We start from the raw sequence: 23,716 nt of genomic DNA on the forward strand, positions 1-23,716 counted from the left end.
TCCAGACTAGTCTCTCAGGGCTCTTGAATATATATATAAAAAATTGTTTTACGTGGGATCAGAGGTAATGCCAATACGTTGAGTAATATTTTATTTACCAGCCAACTCATTGGACGTATCCATCTGACGTGTCAATACCCAAAATTTCATCGCCATCACTCTAAGTTGCCTTACATCATTACAGAAAATCATAAATAGACCTCATGTAAAATCTTAACAACTATTATTTATTGAAAAATAGAAAACTCAGTAAAAAAAATTGAAATTATGAAATTAAAATTCAAAATTAAATGAATAGTTAACATTTGGTTACCTAAAATATCTGTTAGTGATCAGTCTTCATTTTCATATTTTAATCACAATTGAAATGTGCAAATAGTTCGTCATATTACAACATTAATAGATAAAATTGATAACAAATGAAAAATCAGCATGGGGAAATTATGGTTTCGTTAAGGTATTACACTTGTTTGTAGATATCAATCTCTGTCCATGTCCCCGTTCTTAATTGTTCTTAGGACACTTTGTTAAAACAAGGTTTATTAATTTTTGGTTGGATCATCTCAGGACATATATATATTTGACATATCTCAATATAAGCATTCAAAAAAGCAATAAGTTTCCTTTTATTTCTTCATTATCAAAGATCTACTCTTTATCAATTAAAATTACCATATTACTCAGTCATGCCTAAAATTAACTTCCCTATACAACCTGAATTAGTCATTAAGTCTCACGAGGTATTCAGATCCTTTAGTGATTTTAAATATGAATGTGTGACCTCGCGCGAATCAATTTAAATCATTTGGGAAACATCATTCTTAAAGACATTTTGTGATATTCAACTGATCTCTATTCCTATATAAAGTAGCAATATTAATCTAAGTATGCCATAATTACTGCATTAGAATGCAACTTTTCAGAAGAAATCCTAAGTTAACATGTCCAAATAAATGAATATTCAGAAGAAATCCTAATGCCTGTTGTTCACGGTAAAATTTTCTGTCAAATTTATTGTACAATAATTTAATTTTATAAAACTTCTGTTGCTTGCAGTCAAATTCAAGTTTTATAAAACCTTTGATGAAACTTTTCATAAAATAGAACATGTTCTATTCCGTAAAATTAATTTTACGAAACGAACCAATCAGCGAAGCTGACATCACGATGATGCTGGCGCTACGTCGTGAGAAGATTGTGAAGTTCGATTGTAAACAAACACTTCTTTCTAAAATGGCAGGATCCGGATGGACTAAGGAAGCTGTTAGTGTTTTACTGGACGAACACCAGAAATACCCATTTTTGTACGAGGTTAAAACGCCACTTTACCACAACAGAAATGCAAGAAGAGAGGCAGAAAACACAATCGCCGAATTCCTATATGAATGCTGGTCTTTTAACCTCAACTAATTTTCGACCAAGGACAGCAATCCTCTACCTTCTTCTCTTCTTTTGATCCAATCCCGAGTCCAGCATTTCCTGCCATTTCTTTTCTTCCTTTTCACAACTGTACAACATAAAATTGCAGCTAAAGCAGCAAGTTTTGCTTTGTTTGTTGGAGCCATACTCTCAAACACACTGCAAGTTGTTCTTGGATTAAATGTTTATCGATAGATGGTAGCACATACACATCTTAGTTCAGAAGTGATTCATAGATGGCCATTTTATAAAATAATTTTACCGTGAGCAACATAACTTCTTTTCACCAAATTTTTGTAAAATTAATTCTACATCAAATTTTACGAAACATTTTACCATGAGCAATAGGCATGAGTTAACATGTCCAAGTAAATGAATACTAATTCTTATAAGGATATCTTTTGATGACTCAATCCTACCATAATATTCCACGAAGGTTAAAATAAGTCACCATTACCGTAGTATATGGATTCTCGACAACATATGTTATTCAGTCATGAATGTATATGATGCTAATTTGCGTCAGTCTTCTCATTTTTCACTTCAAGTATTCTATTTCCATATTTTATTTCGTTGTAGCACATATCTCCATCCAATTAATTTTTTATTTCTTTCATATAACAGCATTACACCTTCTTCATTACTCATCTGAAATCATATCTCTTCTTATTACTCTAAATTATTCACATATTAACCTCTCTTGACACACCAGTAATCTTATCCTTCTATATTCTTTAACCATTGGACCAATATCTTTTTACATCATATCAACATATCAACATATTCTGTCATCGTTTCCATATCTCGTGTTACCCTAACTTATTATGACAACATAACACCTATATGTCTCGTCTACATATGTCACCTATATAGATATTAACATATCACTTGGATTCGTATTAACATCATAAAATATGTAAGAACTTCACCTCTGCTATGGCATTGCATATTTTTAGAGAATATCCTGTTATCTAACTGGAGTTTGGTTATATTTCTTTACAAAGACTACCCATTCCCTTTATATCGATGTAATAACTAAATCACTCGCGAGAATCTGACATAAATTAGGTTTTTTTGAAGACTATAACGACACAATATCAAAATTCTAGCTATAACTGATTAACTCATAACATCTATCTATCTACATATTTTTATATTTAAAAACTTCTCCCTTTTTCTTCGCTTCTGGAATGATTTTATGGTTCGTTCATTCTCTGCTGTCATGGGCGATTGTCCTGCTGCATGGCTAGCTATGTAGACGTCACCTGCGATGTTGGTTCAGCTCAGGTTTATCCAGGTAGCCTGCCTCCCATCTTTTAGAAAGCCTTCGTCATCTTGTCTTGCTCAAATACAAAGATGAAATATAATTGTGAAATCAGCTGTTGCATGTTAATTATATCAAAGCCTTCTAATATACTGTACAGTTACATTTCTTTTAAGGTTTCTTGGTGTGATCTCTATCAGACCTCCAAGATGTTTGTATATACATCACAATATACACTGACTGAGCAAATGTCATGGGATATCGGAACACTGATGCGCAGGTGTGTTGTCTGCGCACCACGCGCCCCCTGTGCCAGTGGCAGTTGTATAGGAGACCTTGTGAGTACTGGCTGTGCATGTGACAGGTGTAACATGGAACGTCGTCGTGAGCTGACACCGTTCGAACGGGTATGGTGGTCGGTGCCCGACGGATGGGAAGTGCGATTTCGGAAGTGGTGCGGGAATTTGGCTTCACACTATCAACCGTGTCCAGGGTGTATTGTGAATGGTTGAATGCGGGTGTCACCGTCCACAACAGACGAACGACCGGCCGTCCAGCCACCCTCGATGACCGTGACCGGCGGCATCTGAGACGGATTGTCAATAGTGACAGACGGGCAACCGTGCAACAAATCACGGCTCAATTCAACACAGGCCGTGGTAGGCACGTCTCCTAGTGGACAGTCCGTAAGAACATGGGTTCTTTGGGGTATGGGAGCCGGCGCCGCACACGGGTGCCACTGTTAACCCAACGTCATCGGGCACGACGACGCGCATTTGTCGCCAGTCACCAGGGATGGACATTGGAACAATGGCATAACATGAATCACGATTTCAACTGCACCATGCCGATGGGAGGCACCGTGTATGTCGCAGACCACATGAAGCGATGGATCCCGCGTGCCTCGAAGGTGTGGTCCAGGGCGCTGGTGTCTCTGTTATGGTCTGGGGTGCATTTTCCTGGTATGGAATGGGCCCCCTAGTTGTTCTGGAAGAGACTTTGAATGGTACGTGGTATGTTGAGCTCCTCGGAGACCATCTCTATCCATTTTTGGCTTTCCAGCGCCCAGACGGTTCTGTGGTGTTTCAAGATAACGCGCCGCCACATTGCTCCCATGTCGCCCGGGAATGGTTCCAGTAACATGCAGCGGAGGTCCAACAACTGCCATGGCCACCCAGGAGCCCCGATATGAACCCTATCGAGTATATCTGGGATGTCCTGGAACGCAGGCTCCGTGCCATGGATCCTGCACCCATGAACAGACGAGCATTGGCGGCCGCTCTTCAAACGATTTGGTTTCGGCTGCATCCAGAGGACTACCAGGGACTTGTTGACTCACTTCCACTGCGTCTCACTGCAGTTCGCAGGGCCAGAGGAGGCCCCACACGCTATTAGGTGACTATACCATGACATTTGCTAAGTCAGTGTGTATACGTTAATGGATTTGCTTCATCATTTTTCTAATGATATCGCACTATTTCTATCATTTGCTTCTCTGGTTAACACTATTTTCTTGCCGTCTTTAATATGGATGGTCTGCAAATCTTGTTGCATGCTTTAAATGATAACATGCTTTATGATGATATTCTGATATGCTCCGCGTTATATTGACGTTTTATCGCTGTTGATATCTTCTTTTCTCAAATTGTCTTTGTTTCTTGATATATTTTTACGTTCCAACTTGCTTCCTAATTGCAATACGTCTGCTCGCTAAGCTAGTCAGTCATTTGTGTTTTTTTCTACAGTGTTGGTTTTTTAACAATTCGAATCCCTGTTTTGTCTTTTTTTCACTTCCATCATGATTATATATATTTTGACATTGCATTAACCTGAGCTTCTGTGATATTTTGTAAAGTTATTCACTATGTTTAATTTCGTTGTGGGTAATCCTGTTTACTCCAACTCAACTGAATTTCACTTCCAGAATAGTGCAATGGCACAATATTGATATCAAGAAACATTATACCTACTTCATAGACTTCAAGGTTTATCCCATACACAATGAAGTGATATCCCTGAATTTCATTATGTTAAGTATGCTAATGATGTACTTCATAGACTTCTGGGTTTATATTATGTACAATGAGGCAAAATACCCAAATTTCATTATGCTAATTTTTGGTGTATGCCATATAAAATTGGACACTGTAACTGGATTTCATTTTGAATGGTCCGTATTGAACTGTGATTACAATTAAATTAAAAATTAAGAGTAAAATATTTCCACCTTTTCAATACAAAATCAAGTAATGTGGGTTACATTACGGAAGAAACATTTATTGGAACTAGTTTCAACCTATTTTTTAAGGCCATCATCAGCCAAAGAGAAGTGACCTTCGGAATGGCGAAGATGGTGGATGAGGCAACACATCCTCTCTGAGGAAAATTAGAAGAGGAATCCACTGCCTTGTGGAGAAGAGGGATCTTCAAAGGCTAAGGGAGCAAACCCCAAAAGAATGTCCTCAGATGCGTTAGGCTTAGCAGGTCAGCAGATGAGTAAATTTGTACTTGCTTTCAACTATAATACAAGCCTTGGATGAAAGTTTTAAAATGGAAGTGGAATTGACAAGTCTTTGACTACAGTTGCACAGTATGATGGTAATGCTGATGTTTGTGCAAGTATTAGATCAGAGAACAAAACCCAATTTGGAACAATAAATATTTTAACATTGAATGGGAAGGAAAATAAATTGATTGACCTAATGGAGAGATGAAAATTCGACATCCTGGGATTAAGTGAAGTAAACTGGAAAGGGAAAGGAATGAAGGAACTAAGAAAGGGGTATACGTTGTACTGGATGGGTAAAAGTAAAGAGAAAAGAAATGGAGTGGGATTTGTAGTGTATCAGAATGTTGAACCAATAGCTGAAGTAGAGTATGTAAATGAAAGAATTATAATAATGCACATTCATGTAAACAAGGAACTACTGAAGATAGTACAGGTGTATGTTCCACAGACACGATGTAGCGTGGAAGAAAAAGAAGAGTTCCTCAATGAACTGGAAACGCACATTGTTGGAGATGGGATCATGATAATGGTAGATATGAATGCTCATGTGGGAACTGATATAATGGGGTATGAGAATCTTCTGGGCCCACATGGGTATGGTGATTGAAGATGGAGAGAATCTGTTGGATTTTTGTATCAAAAATAACCTGATAAGAAAGAACACATGGTTTATGAAGAGGAATGGCCAATATAGTTGGGATGGACAGTATGGAACATTCAACGATTTTATAATAACAGCCCGAGAATGGAGAAGATACATCATGAATATGAAGATAATTCTCAGTGAAAGTATGGAAGGTGATCATAGATTATTAATTGTGGAATTAAAACAAGTAAAAATCCCTAAAATTGTATTGAAGAAGAAACCAAAGATCAGCATTTGGGAATTAGAGGAGGAGGATAAAACAATGGCATTCCAAGATTGTATAAAAAGGAAGTTGCCTAACATGGAAATATGAAGTGGAGAAGAAGGGTGGAACAATTTAAGACGGACATTTGTGGAAGCAGCAATTGGGGTGTGCAGGAAAAACAGAAGCAAAGGTTAAGGGAAAGGAGAGACAATGGTGGACAGACAAAGTAAAAAAGGAAATAAAAGAAAGGAACAGGGTGAAGAAAGATATGGGTAAGGAAAAGCAAAAGAAAGTATCAGAGGGATGAGAATAAGATAGAAAGGTTACATGTGGAATACAAAAGATTGAAACTACAAGTAAAGAGGAGTATCGAGGAAGAAAAGGAGCAATGTTGGGGACAGTTTACCAGCAAAATTGAGCAAGATAGTAGAGGAAATCAGAAACTATTACACAGAATATTAAAATCGAAAAGAATAATAATAAATTTATTGCAACCAAATGGTCATAATATATACACTTAAATACACTCAGATATATGTCAGTAATAATAATATACAATCAATGCATGCAGAACATCATCAGTTGTTGACACAATTGTGTCAAACTTCCTTTGCTATGGACACATTCAATGGCATGGTGTATATGACATCGTTGGTCGCAGAAGACACATACGCAGCCTGGTCCTGGCTTATGAAATCCCAAGGTTCTGCATACCTTATGGTGGAACCCGTGTACGGCGAACCTGGTCACTGTATGCTTCAGATCATACCCACCGCGCGTCCAATCCCTGTTTATCATTGCATCATTTGATTAAAACTCATCCCATATCATAGCCCTCTTTGATTGCAGTTCTTGTAGCAACTCCCTGCAACTCCTTGTCGCTGAAAGTACACAATCTAAATCTTATGTCTTCGATGAAGTACGTCTCCTTTGCAAGAACGTATACTAGTCTTGATGATGTATATTTAGAGACACATAGAACTCTCTTCAAGAATCTAGCCTTCAGATTTTCCAGCTCTTGTAGAAAAAATCAAGGCATTAGAGAGAGAAAATGGATCCATAGTACATGATGGAAAGGGTTTTCAGAAGGTGATGGCAAATTATTTTGAAAAACTTCATAATGAGGATGACTGCTCGGAGGAAGAAGGAGATAAGAAAATGGAAATAATAGACGGAGAAAAAGAAGAGAACCTAGTAACATGGTTGGAACTTGAAAGAGCAGTGAAAGCAATGATCAAAGGTAATGCAAGTGGAAAAGACTAATTCAATGCTGATATGATTAAGGCAGCAGGAAGCATTGGACTACAGTGGCTATACAAGGCCCTCAATGCCATATGGAAGGATGAAAGGATACCTGAAGATTGGCAACAAAGCAACAACCACTGTTCAAAAAATGAAATGGGAAGAAATGTGAAAATTATAGAGGTACAACCCTATTATCACATGGGCTAAAAATAATGGAGAAAGTCATAGACAAGGAATATAATAGAAACACAGTTAGAGGAAGAACAATATGGCTTTAGACCGAATAGATCAACAATAGACTTGATATTTACAGTGCGAACAATAATGGGGAAACATCTGGAAAGGAACAAAGAAGTCATCTTCGTATTTTTGGATTTGGAAAAAGCTTATGATACAGTTAAGAGAAAACATGTATGGGAATGCCTACTGCAAAGGAATATACCAAAATCATTAACAAGATAAAAATGTTGTATCATGAGAGTAAAAGCAGTGTACAAGTGGGGAGTGATGACTCAAACATTTTGTACAAAAAAAAGTCTCAAGCAAGGAAGTGCTCTGTTGCCATTGTTGTTTATTATATTGCTGGATGAAATCATAAAACGTGTAAAACAGAGTATCAGTAGAGATGAAGTGATTGCTTTGGTATTTGCAGATGATGTGGTAATTTGGGGAAAGGGAGAAAAGGAAGTACGAAGAAGACTGGACATTTGGAATGAAAATCTTAAGAAGTTTGGAATGGTAATTAGTAAAAAAGAAAACTGTAGTCATGTACTGTGAAAAAGAGAAGCCAAGTGAATATAGACAGAACGGTTAAAGTATGTAGAACAGTTTACATATCTGCGTAGTATTATTAATGGAAGTAATGAAATTAACCCTGAAATTAATAACAGGCTAAGGAAAGGTACAACATTTTATCATCAAGTCAGAGAGCTTTTATGGGATGACAATGTACCCAGGAGAACAAAATCATCATCATCCTTTCATGTATTAGTCCCATAGAAAAACTGTTATGGTCTATACAAAAGAGCGTCCCAGAGATCTCTTCCCACTGGGGCAGTAGTTTATGACTGCTTTGGGTATCCTGCTTCTGTTCCCCCTCTTTTTCCCCCCTTCCATTCCCCATTTCTCTCTGAAATTTCCCTTACCTTTCCCTTTTTTTTTTCTTCCGTTATGTTGCTTCCCGTCACACATGTTATCCAATACGACCAACACTTAGCAACGCAAGGCAAGTCACATGTTACATATTTTCTTTATAAAAATGTTTCTATTTTTCTTCTTTTTCCATTACCATTTTACTGCAAATCTTCTCCACCATTTTTAAAACTTCTTTCACTTTCAAGTGCTACTTTCACTTTCAGTTTTTTAAGGGAACGAAAATAGGGGAAGGAACCGAATAGAAAAGGTAATAAAATATATAATATATGAATCAAGTTGCGAAGTGTTGGACGTATTGTATAATTTATGTGAAAGGAAGCAAGAATAAGGAAGGTAAGGAAAGAAAAAATAGGTAGTATAGTTTGGAGATAATTGGGTAAGGGAGGTGGAAAAAACGAGAGAAGAGGGTCTAATTAATTAAGGTGGGGATGAGGGAATAGGGGTAAAAGCTGGGGAAAGGTGCCATGAATAAAATGGAAAATTGATGTTGGATTAGTTAAATTATAAAAATAATAATCAGAAGGTCAAATAGAATGTTGGTTTTCTCAGAAATGTCATTTGGGTTATAGTTTGAGTTGAAATATTGATCTAAATGTATGAAACAGTTTTCTGTTATATCGAGTAGGTGGCCTTTGTTTAATGTTTTAAGGATTTCCATATCTTGCTTTATGTTGGTAAAATTATGGTTGTAGTCTTGCATGTGTTGACCTACTGCTGAGAATTTGTTGTGTCTTAGAGCATTAATATGTTCCGAATATCTTGTGGTGATACTCCTTCCAGTTTATCCAATATGTGAAAAATTGCAATTATTACACTTGCTTCTATAAACTCGTGATTTTGAGAAACTATTAATTCTGTTAACAGAAGTGGAGTTGTATAAGATATCTGCATTTTTATTATTTGTTTTAAAGGCTGTTTTTACATTTTACATTGTATTTCTGAAAAATGTTAGTGATTTTGTAGACATCTTTATTAAAAGTGAAAGTGGAAATTAACGGGATGTTAGGTTTTTATTTTTTTAACTTGGTTGACGGGCAATGCCTGTATTTGTTAATTATTCTTTCAGTGAAAAAATTATTGTAACCATTGGATTTTGCAATGTATCGAATGGTGCTCAATTTTTTTTTAGATCTTTTTTAGACATGAGTACAGTGAAGGCTCTGTGAACTAAGCTGTTGTAAGTTGCCCGTTTGTGATTCTGTGGATGTGTTGAATCACGACGGATTGTGGAACCAGTTTGAGTGGGTTTTCTGAAGATTTTGTAATTTAAAAAATGTAGGTGTCTGATGATTGTTAGATCTAAATAGTTTATTTTTTGGTCTTGTTTCTATTCTAGTGTGAATTTAATATGTGGATCAATGTTATTAAGATTGAGAAGAGTGGTAGTAATGTCGACTGTTTTTTAAAAATCTAAAATAACCAAGATATCATCTACACATCTGGCCCAAAAGAGAATATTGTTGAAGTTTTGGTTGTTGTCAATCTTATGTTCTAGGAAATCTAGGTATATTTCAGCTAGGATACATGAGGCAGGCGAGCCCATTGCTAGACCTTCTTGTTGATCATGTTATCAGAAGTGAAGAAATTATTTACAACTAATTTTAAAATGGACATAAAATCAAGGAGAGTCTCCGTGGCTCAGATGGCAGCGCATCATCCTTTTACCGCTGGATACCGTGGTTCAAATCCCGGTGACTCCATGTGAGATTTGTGCTGGACAAAGCGGAGGCGGGACAGGTTTTTCTCCGGGTACTCCGGTTTTCCCTGTCATCTTTCATTCCAGCAACACTCTCCATTATCATTTCATAGCATTTATCACTCATTAATATATCACCTTGGGATTGGCGACCCCATTGTAATAACAGCCTATATATGTTTCATTCATTACATCCCTGACCCGGTCAATGACTGGAAAACAGGTTGTAGGTTTTCATTTTCATAAAATCAAGGATTTATAATTTTCTCAAATGATTGTATTTATCTAAATTATTTTCAGTAATAGGGTAAAGTTTTGATATTTGAATACTGGGATGCATCTAATGATATCGAAAGAATGAAGGTAGTGATGAGGTTGGATATTGAAGTTATTAAATTTATTCATTAGATCTGAAGTGTTTTTGATGGATTTTTTAGACATAAATTGATAATTCTTCCTCAAAATTTTTTGGATAAATTTAGATATTTTTTATAAAGGGCTTGATCTAAAGTTGATGATTGGGCGAATAGGTACACCAGTTTTGTGTATTTTTGGATGGGCTTTTGCAGTAGGAAGATTTGGATTCATAATTATTAATTTAATTTAATTTTTCCTTGGTCTGTTAACAGGTATGGGGTGTTCTTTAGGGTTTGTTTGAATAATCGTTGAATTCTCTGGGTGGGATCCTTTTTGACTGTAGAAAATGAATTGTCTGAAAAGAAATTCTTTGTTTTACTAATGTATTCTGTTTTATCCATTATGACAGTAGTATTACCTTTGTCGTCTTTGGTTTTTTTTAAAAGTGCATATAATTGATTTTTTCGGCGGATAAATCTTTGTTATTCTTATAATTAAAGGGATTGTTTGAATTTTTTGGAAAGAAAATGTGGTTGAGTTTTTTTTTAAATTTCTATTCTTAATTCATCTTGTTTATATATTGCCATTTTGTTAATGGCTAGTTCAGATTCTGTGATCAAGGTAGTGGCTGTGTTAAGTGCATTAATGTTAGGCCAGTTATGTTTAGGGTCTTTAGCTAATATTGAATTTTCATTTTCATTTAAATGTACCTTTGATGAATTAATGACTGGTGGATGAATGTGCTCAGTTATGTTTTTGGTTATTCTGGTTGTTTTAAACTGGCTGTTGTAAGGGTGAATTTTTTAGTGAATTCAATTTTCTTTCTAAGATTTGCTGGTTTTTTTACTAGCTCGTTCAATAATTTATTATGAATTTGGGTATGGGAAAGATTCCATTGGGCACCTGATAAGAACTTAGTGGCTTCAAGGTGAGTCTCATGTAATCTATGATTTAAGAACTTCTTCTTGTATGTAACCCACATTACTTGATTTTGTATTGAAAAGGTGGACATCTTTTATTCTTCATTTTTAATTTAATTGTAATCATAGTTCAGTACGGACCATTCAGAGTGAAATTCATATCTTTTAATGATACAGCCTACCAGGCAAAACTTAGAGCTTTACTTTTCTTAAGCTTAAAAATCAAGATTGCTAAGTTAAGAAAAGACATTGATTTCCTTAAACAGTGTATTTCGTTAAACTTAACACCTGATTTTCTCAAAGGCACTATAAAAAATCGTTATTCACCTCAAACCATTAAAACCCACATCAAAACTAATAAAATTTGGCCAAGAGAAGAAATTAAATTCTTATACAGACATGATTTGTAACGCTGGCTGTGAAAGCCTCAATTGCTATATATATATATATAAATCACTATCACCATCTTCCTTACATTTTCCCACTTACATGCAGTCTCCCGTCTTGCATTGTTTCCCCCCCACTTCATACAATCCATAGTATCCCAAGGGTTCAGTTTTGTGAGGTGTGTGTCGTCTCGCCCTTTCAGGCCAACATTTTTGTGACCATCTTTGAGGTCTGTGACCAAGGAGTAGGGCAATAAACTTCTTTTGTTTATCCTAGCTATTTCTGGGGTCTGTTGAGCCACCCCAGGCTCATTTTGGTTTGGTTGGGTTTTAAGGCTGGATGCACTTCCCAGTGCCACATGATTTTTGAGATGAAAATCTCACCCCAGATTCGATTGGGATTCGAACGTCAGCCTTACGGATGGGAAACAAACCGCTAAGCCATTCAGCCACTCAGCTCGGCTGCATTTATATTATTGACAGTGTTTTTTTGATCATGGGTGTTTTTTGTTTTGCAATAAACCGATGCCTGTAAAATTGTATGAGTGTAGTAAAATAATATGATTACAGAATTTTAATCAGTAAACCAACTCTGTATGAAATGTATAATTTCAGAGATGTCAATCGCACACCACATTTTTACCTAAACACCCTTATAAACCGAGTTTCAGATACCTTCTTTTTGTGAAGGAGCAACTTAAACCTTTCTCTCCAAACAATATTTTGGAAAATAGTATTTGAAATAAACTTTCAGAGAAATATACAAGGAAACGTGTTCACATCAATAGTGTTGATATTTATGTCGGTCAGTCATGGAAATTTTGGGACCAAATATTTAGTATAATTGTGATTTTTAAGCCATGTTTTGTATATTATTGTAAATACCCAGTGGTCCTTTATCCTATCATGTTATTAGAATTGTCAATTTACACCCACCACAACATTTACATATAGACATTTTCATTGTACTGTAAATGTCTGTCAGTCAGTCACGTATGGAATAGCTCATTACTATTACATAATGGTTTACGCCAAATAATGAAAATAATGACAACTAGCCAATGTTGAGATAAATTTTTCCATAAGGAAATTTATAATGTTAAATTATTAAGAGGAACAGATAACTGGTTCTGATGACTACGTTGTCAGAATTAAATTCACGCCACCAAAGAACAACATAAAAACTAGTGTAAATATTAATTATGAACCACACCAGTTAATAAAAACTGTCAAATATAAGGGAGTTATGCAAACAATAAAATTGACAGATGATCTTGAATTGTTCCCAGTTCTCAAAAACCCAGCTGAAAATTTAGCTCCATTAACACATTGAGTGCCATGCGACCCCATATGGGTACGTGAGAGTAGTCAAGTTTTTGAACTTCACGTCCTCATATGGGGTCGTACGTTCGCTCTAAATCGAGGACGGTGCGAACCCATTTGGGTACGCAGTAAGTATGTGTTTCGAAGATGTATAAAGTCTGTTCCTGCCATCTGCTGGTCGTCTATTTATGTACATGCGTAGTCCATCTTCCATTCCTCAATTCCTGTTTTGGCGCGACCCCATATGGATACAAAAAGAGTTCTTTGTAGGGTGACAGTGTGATTGTCTATTACGCGCACCAATTTTTTATGTAAGTGTGCAGTGCTCTGAGTTTCCTTTTCTTTTTTTAAGTCATTACGATTAAATCGAGCAGTAAAAGACTTAGTGCAGATAGTCTGGACGATATATCGAACAAGTCGAACAATGATGATATAGACGAAGTATATAGTTGCAGTGATTTTGAAGCCAGTATAGAGCAAATAGCGATCTCGCATGTTCATCCACAGTGATGAATTACAGTCTTCAGCATACACAACTTCACTGTACTCCGGGTTTCCAAGCTAGCTGTTGCAACAATTAGACGGTATTCAACGATATATTCACTGGTTTCCCATGTTGCACAATCATCGCTGCTAGATTCTCTTACTCAAATTAAAAGTTATACAAACAAAATTATATACGGTACTTATTCAATATTCCGTAACTACTAATTCTTCTTACAATATTGTTCTGTTAATCCTAATTTACGAAATTCACATGATTTTCACTACTTTATATAACAACATTTTATACGAAAATTTCCTAACCTAAAATCGGAAGATCGTCATTTACAAATATTTCCTGACCTAAAATCGGGGATCGCACATTTTTACGGCTCCAGTATGAATAAGCTAACATATCTATCAAAATCAACAGCATATAACGCGTCCCTGCAAAGGAAAATGTAAGTATGACCGAGTGTCGGTACAGTAACTACCGTATAAGTACGACCCCATATGGGGGTGCGTGTATGTGTACAATTCGTAATGACCAATACGACCCCATATGGGGTCGCATTATTTTACCTGATATACATAAGTTAACGTAATATGTCATAAATACATCCTAATTTCAGCGATCATTTGCTTGGTTAAGCCTGTGAACGTTTTGGCACCAGGGAGTAACTCGATGTTATTAGCTCACGGCACTAGATGGCAATTCTATTAAATTCGGTCTGGCACTCAACGTGTTAAACCCTTGCAACAAAAAAAAAACAAAAAGCAAAAATGAAATGCCTGGTGAACAAAGGAGTGTGTCAGAATTTATCAGGCTTGGTTGAAGTTCCAAACCCACAAAACAGAAGAAAATGCTATCAATCTAAAAAATGTCAGGAAGAAATTCCCACAAAATATTATAAGAATTAAGAGAGAATTTCATAACAATATGTATAGAAGTTAATTATCATAACGCCAATTCTAAAAATTTTTGGAAGACAATTACAGAAATATGACACTTCTAAATTAATGTTGAAAGATAAAGATGAAAACATGGCACAGAATAATAGTGAAAATACTGAGATTATGACAAAAGCATTCAATAAACTTTGGAATTGTGAAGAACCTAAGGAACTATTACAAATTAATATAAATACCCCCATAAAAAATATAACAACATAGACCCTCCAACACTTCAAGAATTATTAAAATGCCCTAAAAGAATTTTAAAACTATAAGGCATGTGGAAAAGACCATGCTTTTTTTTTTCCTACAGATGTGGAAATATTCAAGTAACATGTTTTGGGTTTCCTTATACATGGCTTTAACAAAAATTTGGATTACCGAATAATTTCTCAAAAATTGGACAATGGCCACAATACACCTACTTCACAATATTCCAGATAATTATAGAAGATTATCTCTTGGACAAATTAATGATGTCGTACTACAGAAAATAAAACAAGGCTATAGTAATAACATCTCTTGATTTCAAGAAGGCATATTATTGTATTCATCGACCTTCTGCCGGCCTTGTTTTGCACTTACTGACTGCCATCTTGGACAATCAGCTAACTCTCCCGCTCCCCTGACGTCAACTCTGTCTCGCACCTTCTAGAATTAAGATTAGATCATATAAATAAATACTGTCACCCGGCTTAACTCACCAGGTTGAATGAGAGGCCATTCCCCACTGGATGTGCGAGCGCATAACATAGACAGAGCTAGTTCTCTGCTCCCATCGACCGCTGGTGTTCTTCAGGTCAGGCATACAGATCACATTGTGTAACATATCTTTCCATTCATCTTTGGGAGTCACCAAGTTACAGAGCACTAAATCCCATTCTTTGTCATGGGCTACAGATTTTTTAAAGCACGCTTGGACGTACACTTTTCAGTGCATTCGAACTACTTCTACCTTTCAAGCATAATTCTAATCTTTGCACGTTTGCAGTTATTCCCTGTGCATCTAATGAGAACTTTCTCTTACCGGTCGTGTCTCTCGGTTTCCCTCATCCCTGCCCCATCTCTCATTCTACCCTATTTCTTGATCAAATTTTGTATAATTCATTGGACATACTGTAGATTTAAGAACACTTGTATAAGAATTTAGCAACCTTTGTCTATGCTGATTAATGTCATAGTCTATCTTCTTGATTAGGGTTGTTTACTTAAACTTACATACTCCTTATTCCATTGTTCTATATATTCTCCTGGTAGATTATTCTTTGTAAACGATATTGGCATTAGTCTTTGTACATGTAGCGAACTAGATCAACTATTTACACTACAACTTCTTTTGTGATCTATTCACTAAATATCTTGCCTCAACGTCACTTGTGAAATTTTTTCTCAAATTCCCATTAGAATTATTTACGTTATTTTTTTGTACCCCACTGGTTGGTGATGTACACACATACATATTTATTGAAGTAAAGATTGTTGTTATTAATATTGAAACTGTCTTTCCTTTAATTGTACACATTGCTACCAGCCCTTTACATCCCGGATCCCTCTGGGCTTGTTTTCCACTGCCTACCTCTGTTATAAGTGTTTCATTATTATTGTTATTATTATTATTATTATTATTATTATTATTATTATTATTATTATTATTATTATTATTCATTCATTCAACTTCGCTAATCGGCCAACTAGGGACCACGATAAGCCTCTCTTTACATTCTGGCATTTGTTCGTTTTTCGATTGATCCACATCGTCTTCATTAGCTCACTGTGTTTAGCACGATGTTCTTCTGTCCATTTAGCACCAGTTGCGCGCTTTTCATCCCGGAAAGTCCCATAAGTCTTGATGGCTGCTCTGAAAAGATTTCGGTCTTGTGCATCTTCTGCTTGTAGGCCCAGTTCTTTAAGATCTTTCTTGACATTAACATACCATGGCATTGCCTTTTTTGGTTTTGAGTCAAATATACCGAAGATACGTTTCATCCGCCGAGAGTCGATCATCCGTTGTATATGACCATAGAAGCGAACTCTGCCTTTACGCATTGTGTCCGTGATCTTCTCTATCTAAGAGTATATTTCTTGCCTGGATTTTCTAATGTAGATGCCATTTTTGTAGTTTGGACCAAGTATGGTCTGTAGGATCTTTCTTTCTTTCCTCTCTAAACAAGCAAACATTTCTCAGACAGGATAAGGCATTCAGATGTATACAGCGATACTGGTTTGATGACAGTGTTGTAGTGACGAATTTTTGTGTTCAGGGAACACTTTTTGTTGTATATATTGTGGGTGGTTTGGAAAGTGACTTCCATTTTCTTGATTCTTGCTGCTATGGTCTCTTTGTCAAGTCTATTTTGCTGAATCTATTCCCCAAGGTATTTAAATTTACTAACACGGTTTATCGTTCCATATTTGGTGTTTAGTTGTGCCGTATCATTTTTGATATTTGACATTACTTCCGTCTTTTGAAAGGAAATTTGTAAACCTGTTTGTTCTGCTACTTCAACACATTGATCTGTTCTGTTGCATTTTTAAAATTTTCTGTCATAAGGGCTATATCATCAGCGAACGCTAAGCAATCTATTTCCACTCCATTTTCTTTCTCCCAATCCTTACGGGTTTATAAAGGTTTCTTTCTTTCAACGTCTTTCGCCACTCCTGTATTACCTTCTCAAGTAGGCAGTTGAACAAAAGAGGTGATAGCCCATCTCCCTGTCAAACGCCTGTCTTGATCTCAAAGGGTTCAGAGAGACATCCTTGGAATTTTACTTTGGATTTTGTATTAGTTAGTGTTGCCCGTATTATCGCCAGCAGTTTCTCATCGACTCCCATTTCTGCAAGGGTGTTATCACGGTCGATGGAGTCGTATGCTTTTCTACAAATGTAGATTCATAGGTTCGACCGCTCAGCATATGGTATCTTATTATGGTTTTTAGGTTAAGTATTTGTTCTGCACTTGATCGGCCTTTCCGAAAACCTGCTTGGTATTCCCCGAGTTTGTGTTCAACTTGCTGTTCTAGTCTTTCAAGGATGGATAGTGACAGGATCTTGTAGGCTACTGACAGAAGATAAATTCCACGGTAATTGTTCACATCTCTTATATTTCCTTTCTTGTGTAAAGGATGGATCAAGGCTAGTTTCCAGTCCTCTGGTAGTTGTTCTTTTTCCCATATATCTACAATGGTTTGGTGTAGGATGTCAAATTGCTTATTCCGGGGCATGTTTCCACAGTTCCGCAATCATGGAGTCTTCACCAGGAGCCTTGTTATTTTTCAGTCTCTTTATGTGGCGTTTGATTTCATCGCGATTTGGTGGAGAAGATGGCAGGTTCTGGCTCACTGGTTTGTTTATTTTGATGGGGTTGGCTGGTTTTTCACAGTTTAGAAGGTCGTTAAAATACTTAGCTAAGATTTCGCAGTTGTCTTCATTTGATGTTGCAAGGGTTCCATCTTTCCTTAGAAAGCAAAGGGAAGGTGCCTTGTATCCTTGTACCTTCTTTTTAAAATTTCTGAAGTATTCACAGGTCTCACCTCTATGAAAGTCTTGCTCAATCTTGTCCAGTAGTTCCTTTTCATACTTGCGTTTCTTTCTGCGCATTATTTTTGCTGTTTGTGCTTGTCGTGTTTTGTACATCTTCCAATCTTATTCTTTTTTCGAGGTGTAATACTTTCTCCAGGCATTCAGACGATCCCCTATGTTTTCTCGCAGTTATCGTTTCACCACATGTGCTTCTTCCTCTTCTTGATTTCGGCAACTCCTTTTGCAGCTTGTATCATCTGCTTTCTCGTGCTGTTGAAGTCTTTTTTCACTGGTTGGGCAAGTTCTTTGAATTCATTCTCTCTTTCTCTTAGCTTTTTTGTGTCAAAGCAAGTTATGGTAGGTTCGTTCTTATTTTTGTTGAGAGGGATTGGCCGAAACTTGATTACTGATACGTTGTGATCTGAGTCTCTGTTTATTCCCTTTTTTACCATAACGTTCATGATTTCCGGACTGTATCTCTGAGATATAGCAACATGGTCTATTTGGAATTCTCCTATTGCTTTGTTTGGGCAACTCCATGTCATCTGTTTTCTCGGTAAGTGACTAAAGTGTGTTGACATCAGTTGGAGGTTGGGTTATCACATAGTTCGAGGCGTTCTCCATTCTTGTTGGTTCTTTTGTGTGCTGGGTAGAGCCCAGCAACTTTCCTGTGTTTCTGTTCACGTCTTACCTGTGCATTAAAATCACCCATTAGGATCTTGGCGTGGTGTTTTGGGATTTTCGCTAGTCTGGCATCCAGGACGTTCCAGAATCTATCTGTGCCTTCCAGATCTTTTTTGTTTTGCTCATTAGTTGGAGCATGTGCATTGACTAGCGTATATGTTTTATTTGCACAACACAGGGATAGTAGGCATAACCTATCATTAACGGCTTCAAAATTTGAGACTGACCTAAGGATTCTGGTGTTGACAGCAAAAGCTGTACCGAAGATAGGGGTGTTTTTCATTACTTTCCTTTGGGATCTGCTCTTCAAGAACCATACCCTTCAGACTCAAATGTATCTTCATCAGTGAAGCGAGTTTCTTGTAGAGCCATTACTGTGATTTTATTTTCGTGGATTGCATTGGTCAGCTGTTTCATCTTACCAGTTTGTATTAGACTGTTTATGTTGAACGTTGCCAAAAAAAGTTAGATATGGGTTTCAGCTTTCGTGACTGTTCAGGATTTCCAAGATGTTCCGACTTGTCTTTAGCATGATGTTGCAACCCCCCTCCCAGAATCCGAACTGGATGCATGCGTCGCTTGTCGGCGACGGTGGATTTCTTTGAAAAGTTGCCACCTGGAGTATTAACTTCATGTCTTTGTTTTATCATCATGATTGAGAAGCTTTAGCTTAGCTTGGAGCAAATTGCTCATTCTGAATACAACCAAGGTTGTTAGCCCTGGAGGGCCTCAAGATGTTCTCCGGCTGCGGGCAGGCATTTCCTTCTTACCCAAATCGTTATGGTTTTCCCGCCAATAACTCGGGTGGCTGATTGCAGTGGTTTCCCACTGGGCAATGGGTTCGCCACATCCCTACACCAATTATTATTATTATTATTATTATTATTATTATTATTATTATTATTATTATTATTATTATTATTATTATTATTAATTTCAATCTTAAACTTCTAGTTTATCAAACTCAGACTTTGTCCCAAAGCATTCTAACAATATCAAGACATGGAAAATGCACACTGCAAGATTTGGAGTAAGATATGGGCTATTGCAAAATGGTTTTCCGATGCTTCGTTCTGTAATAAGAGATTTTAAACTATATGCCGGGGTATCTGAGTATGATGGGGGGACCGCGAGAGGTGTCCTCTGCCGAGGCAGGGTGCGTGTTACTAGGCTGGGGAAAGCAGGCAGCAGTTTGTGTGTGTGTGTGTGTGTGTGTGTGTGTGTGTGTGTGTGTGGGGGGGGGGGGGGGGTCATCAATGCCATAATGGGTAGTTGAAAAGGTGAACAGTGGGTTGAGGATCAGACATTCTATAAATCATTCCAATACATTATACCCAAAACATGGTATTTTTATCTTGAAGGATTAGTGGTAGTGATCATATACTACTACATTTCCTCCCATATTTTGAAAGATATTGTTCTTAGATAGCTGAAACTTTGTATAATGCATTTCGGATACATTACCAACATTTTGTAAAACTTATCTCGGTTTATTTAATTTTTATTTTTAGTATGCTTAATGTTTGTGTACGTGAAAAAGTACACAGCCTGTTTCCAGTCATTTGACTGGGTCAAGAATGGAATGAATGAAGCCCCTATGTAGCGATGAGGATAGGAACTGTGCTGGCTGCCAAAGCCTGTCACACTCCTCGGGAGCAGTGATTCATGACTTGACAGGAGAAATAAAATGATATTGGAATGTATTGCTGGAATGAAAGATGACAGGGAAAACCAGAGTATCTGGTGGAAAACCTGTCCCGCCTCAACTTTGTCCAACACAAATCTCACATGGAGTGACCGGGATTTGATCCGCTTAACTCAGAAGAGAGAAGCCAGCACGCTGCCGCTTGAGCCATGGAGGCTATTTGTTATTGTACATATTTTCTAATTTTGATTTATTTTTAATTTAGGGTTTATACAGTTCAGCTTGAGCCACTGACGAGTGCAGACGTATTGAGCAGAGGGTCCCTGGAGCGGGAGAAGGGAGTGTAGGTGCTAAGTGCAGGAAGGTAGTGAGGAGTTTACAGAAAATGATTGGTGTGGAGCAATACAGGGCGATCATAGGAGGATGGCAGGGAAGAAAGAAGAAGTGAAGACAAGAGGGTGTAAAATAGAAATGGAAACAAAAGGAGAATTAATGCTATCAGCAGCGGTGATTATGATAATGTTATGGATTGTGGGGGGGGGGGGGGTAAAGCTGAACCCAGGTCCGACTTCCAGTGGAAATATGAGCTGGGAAGACATGGAAGCAATCAAGAGTTGTAAAAGAGGTGGTTGTAGAAGTCTGCCCCTTTGAGCAACTCAAAAATATGATTCAAGAGCAAACGAGGGAGTTTGAAAAATGAAGGGATGGTTCCGAGAAAGGGCAGAAGAGACAGAATCGCAAGTGAGGAAAAATGCCGAAGAAGTTGCAGCATTAAGGGAGAAAATAGGACGATTAGAAGAGGAGACGCTGAAACTGAAAACAGAAGTGGAAGCGAACACTCTAAATCGTAGAAAGAAATGCCTATTTATATGTGGCATGCCTGGGGAGGAGAAGAGCGAGGATAAAGTGCTTACAATTTATAAAGTAGTGGACCTAATTCAGGGGATAATGAAAATCAGTTTTAGTGAAGCGGACATAGACGATGTGCAGAGAGTGGGAAGAATTGGAGGCAACAGGCCTATCAAAGTACAACTGTTTTCTACGTTGATGGCTGATATTGTGGTAGGCAATGCGGGTAACATGCAGAGGGGAAAAAATACAGATCAAGAGGGACATGGGAATTAAGCGATTAAGAACGAAAAAATTCATAGAAAACATATGATACGAGCTAGATATCAAGGGCTGAGAACAATCATCAGAGGACAGGAACTAGTGGTGTCAAGCAGCAGCTGGAGTAGAATCTGGTCTGTGAATAGATTGATGGACCTAGAAATGAAGATGAAACAAGACGAAGTAACAGAAGTGTAGTGAGTAGTGGTGAAGATAGGCAAGTGAAAGATAGTGATATTGGAAAAGATAGGGATGGTAGAAATGTAAATACCGAAAGTATCAGTGTGCTGTGCGAAGAGAGACAGGGAGAGGTGCCAAGTGAAAGTGCGATTATATACTCCGATAAGGAAGGAGCAGTGGATAATGGGGCGAGAGTAGGTAGGCCTAGGGACACAAACACAGTCACAGCTAGAAGCAAAGGAAGTCAGCAGAGTGGTAACAGTGAAGAAATGGCGGCCCAGAGAGAAAGGTAACGTGCAGAGGCAACCTGAAAGAGAATAGAGCGGCGCTGGAAGGAAGGTTGGAGCAGAAGTTTAAGGGATGAAGGAAGTATAAACGAAGGAAGGTGTAGAAGCTTAAGAGACATGTTGGGAATTGGTGGAAATGAGAAGGGTGTTGTTACAAGAAGTAAAAACGCTAATAAAGCTAGTAAGAAGTAAGAAAATTGTTACAGAAGGTAGGGTGACAACAAAAGGGGTGAGAATGGTCTCTTTGTGAAATGGGCTATGGTTATTTTATGTTAAATGTATGTGAATCAGTGTTTGGTATGATGTAGGAACAAGAGGCAAATTTGAGGTATGAAATTAGTGTTTGAAAGTTCTAAGGAAATTTGGAAAAGTAATTAGTGAGTTGTTTATTGGGTATAGGAGTGAAGTATGGTAATTTTATGCCATTTGTATGTGATCTGCGTTTGGTATGAATGGTGAATTGATGAATATGGTGGTATAAGGTTGAGAGAAGTGAGTATTTGGTGTGTAATTTGGGAAAGTAATTAATGGGTTATCTGGTAATGTTATTTGTTTGGAGGTTTGTTTATGGTGGTATAAGGCTGGAAAAAGTGGTTAATTGGTGTAATGATAGTTGATGCTAATGGTATGTGAATCTGTGTTTGGCATGATGTACGAATAAGAGGCGAATAGGAGGTATGGGATTCGAGAGTTTGAAAGCGCGGAAGAGATTTGGAAAAATAATTAGTGAGTTGTTTATTGGATTTAGGAGTGAAGTATGGCAATTTTATGTTATTCGTGAGTTGTTTATTGGATTTAGGAGCGAAGTATGGTAATTTTATGCTATTTGTATGTGAATTGTGTTTGGTATGAATAGTGAATTGATGAAGGTGGTGGTATAAGATTGAGAGAAGTGAGTATTTGGTGAGTAATTTGGATAAGTAATTAGTGGGTTACTATTTGATAGTGTTATTTGTTTCAAGATTTGTTTAGGGTGGTATAAGGCTGGAAAAAGTGGTTAATTGGTGTAATGATAGTTGATGTTAATTGTATGTTAATCTGTGTTTGGTATGATGTATGAATAAGAGGCAAAAGGTGAGGTATGAGATTAGGGAGTTTAAAAGTGCGAAGGAGATTTGGAAAAGTAATTAGCGAGTTGTTTATTGGATTTAGGAGTGAAGTATGGTAATCTTATGTTATTCGTAGGTGAACTGTGTTTGGTATGAGTAATGAATTGATGAATATGGTAGTATAAGGTTGAGAAAAGAACTGTGTTTGGTATGAGTAATGAATTGATGAATATGGTAGTATAAAGTTGAGAAAAGTGAGTATTTGGTGTATTGATGATGAAAGCGTGAAAGTAATTGAAGGTTGAGGAGTGAATAATTGGCGTAATGATAGATGTACGTGTTGGATGCTATTTGTGCGTGGTATGTGTTTGGTATGCATAGTAAGTTGATGAATAAGAGACGAGGGGGAGGTATGAGCTTGGAGAGTTTATGGTGGTATGAGGCTAAGAAAAGTGGTTAATTGGTGTAATGATAGTTGGTATTTGATGTTCGTAGTGTAATTATTAGAACAGATGTATTAGATAAAAGCATATGGTATTAGAGTAAATAGAACAGCAAGTGTGGTATTAGGTAGGTGTGGATGGAGAAAATTATAGAGGCTAGTGTAGTGTGATTTAAGGCAGAGATTGAGAATGGTAAAATTGGTTTGTGATGTTATATGGTGGTTGTTGTTGAAGAAG

The 23,716-nt window shown here is 37.1% G+C and overlaps 1 protein-coding gene across 3 annotated transcripts in view; it reads left to right on the forward strand.

Moving 5' to 3' along the window:
- The window catches only part of mop (myopic), a 310,174-nt gene that overhangs the window by 103,532 nt on the left and 182,926 nt on the right, over positions 1-23,716 (forward strand). The window lies entirely within an intron of this gene.

This window comes from Anabrus simplex, chromosome 7 (assembly GCF_040414725.1).
Source record: "Anabrus simplex isolate iqAnaSimp1 chromosome 7, ASM4041472v1, whole genome shotgun sequence".
In the NCBI taxonomy this organism is placed as follows: domain Eukaryota; kingdom Metazoa; phylum Arthropoda; class Insecta; order Orthoptera; family Tettigoniidae; genus Anabrus; species Anabrus simplex.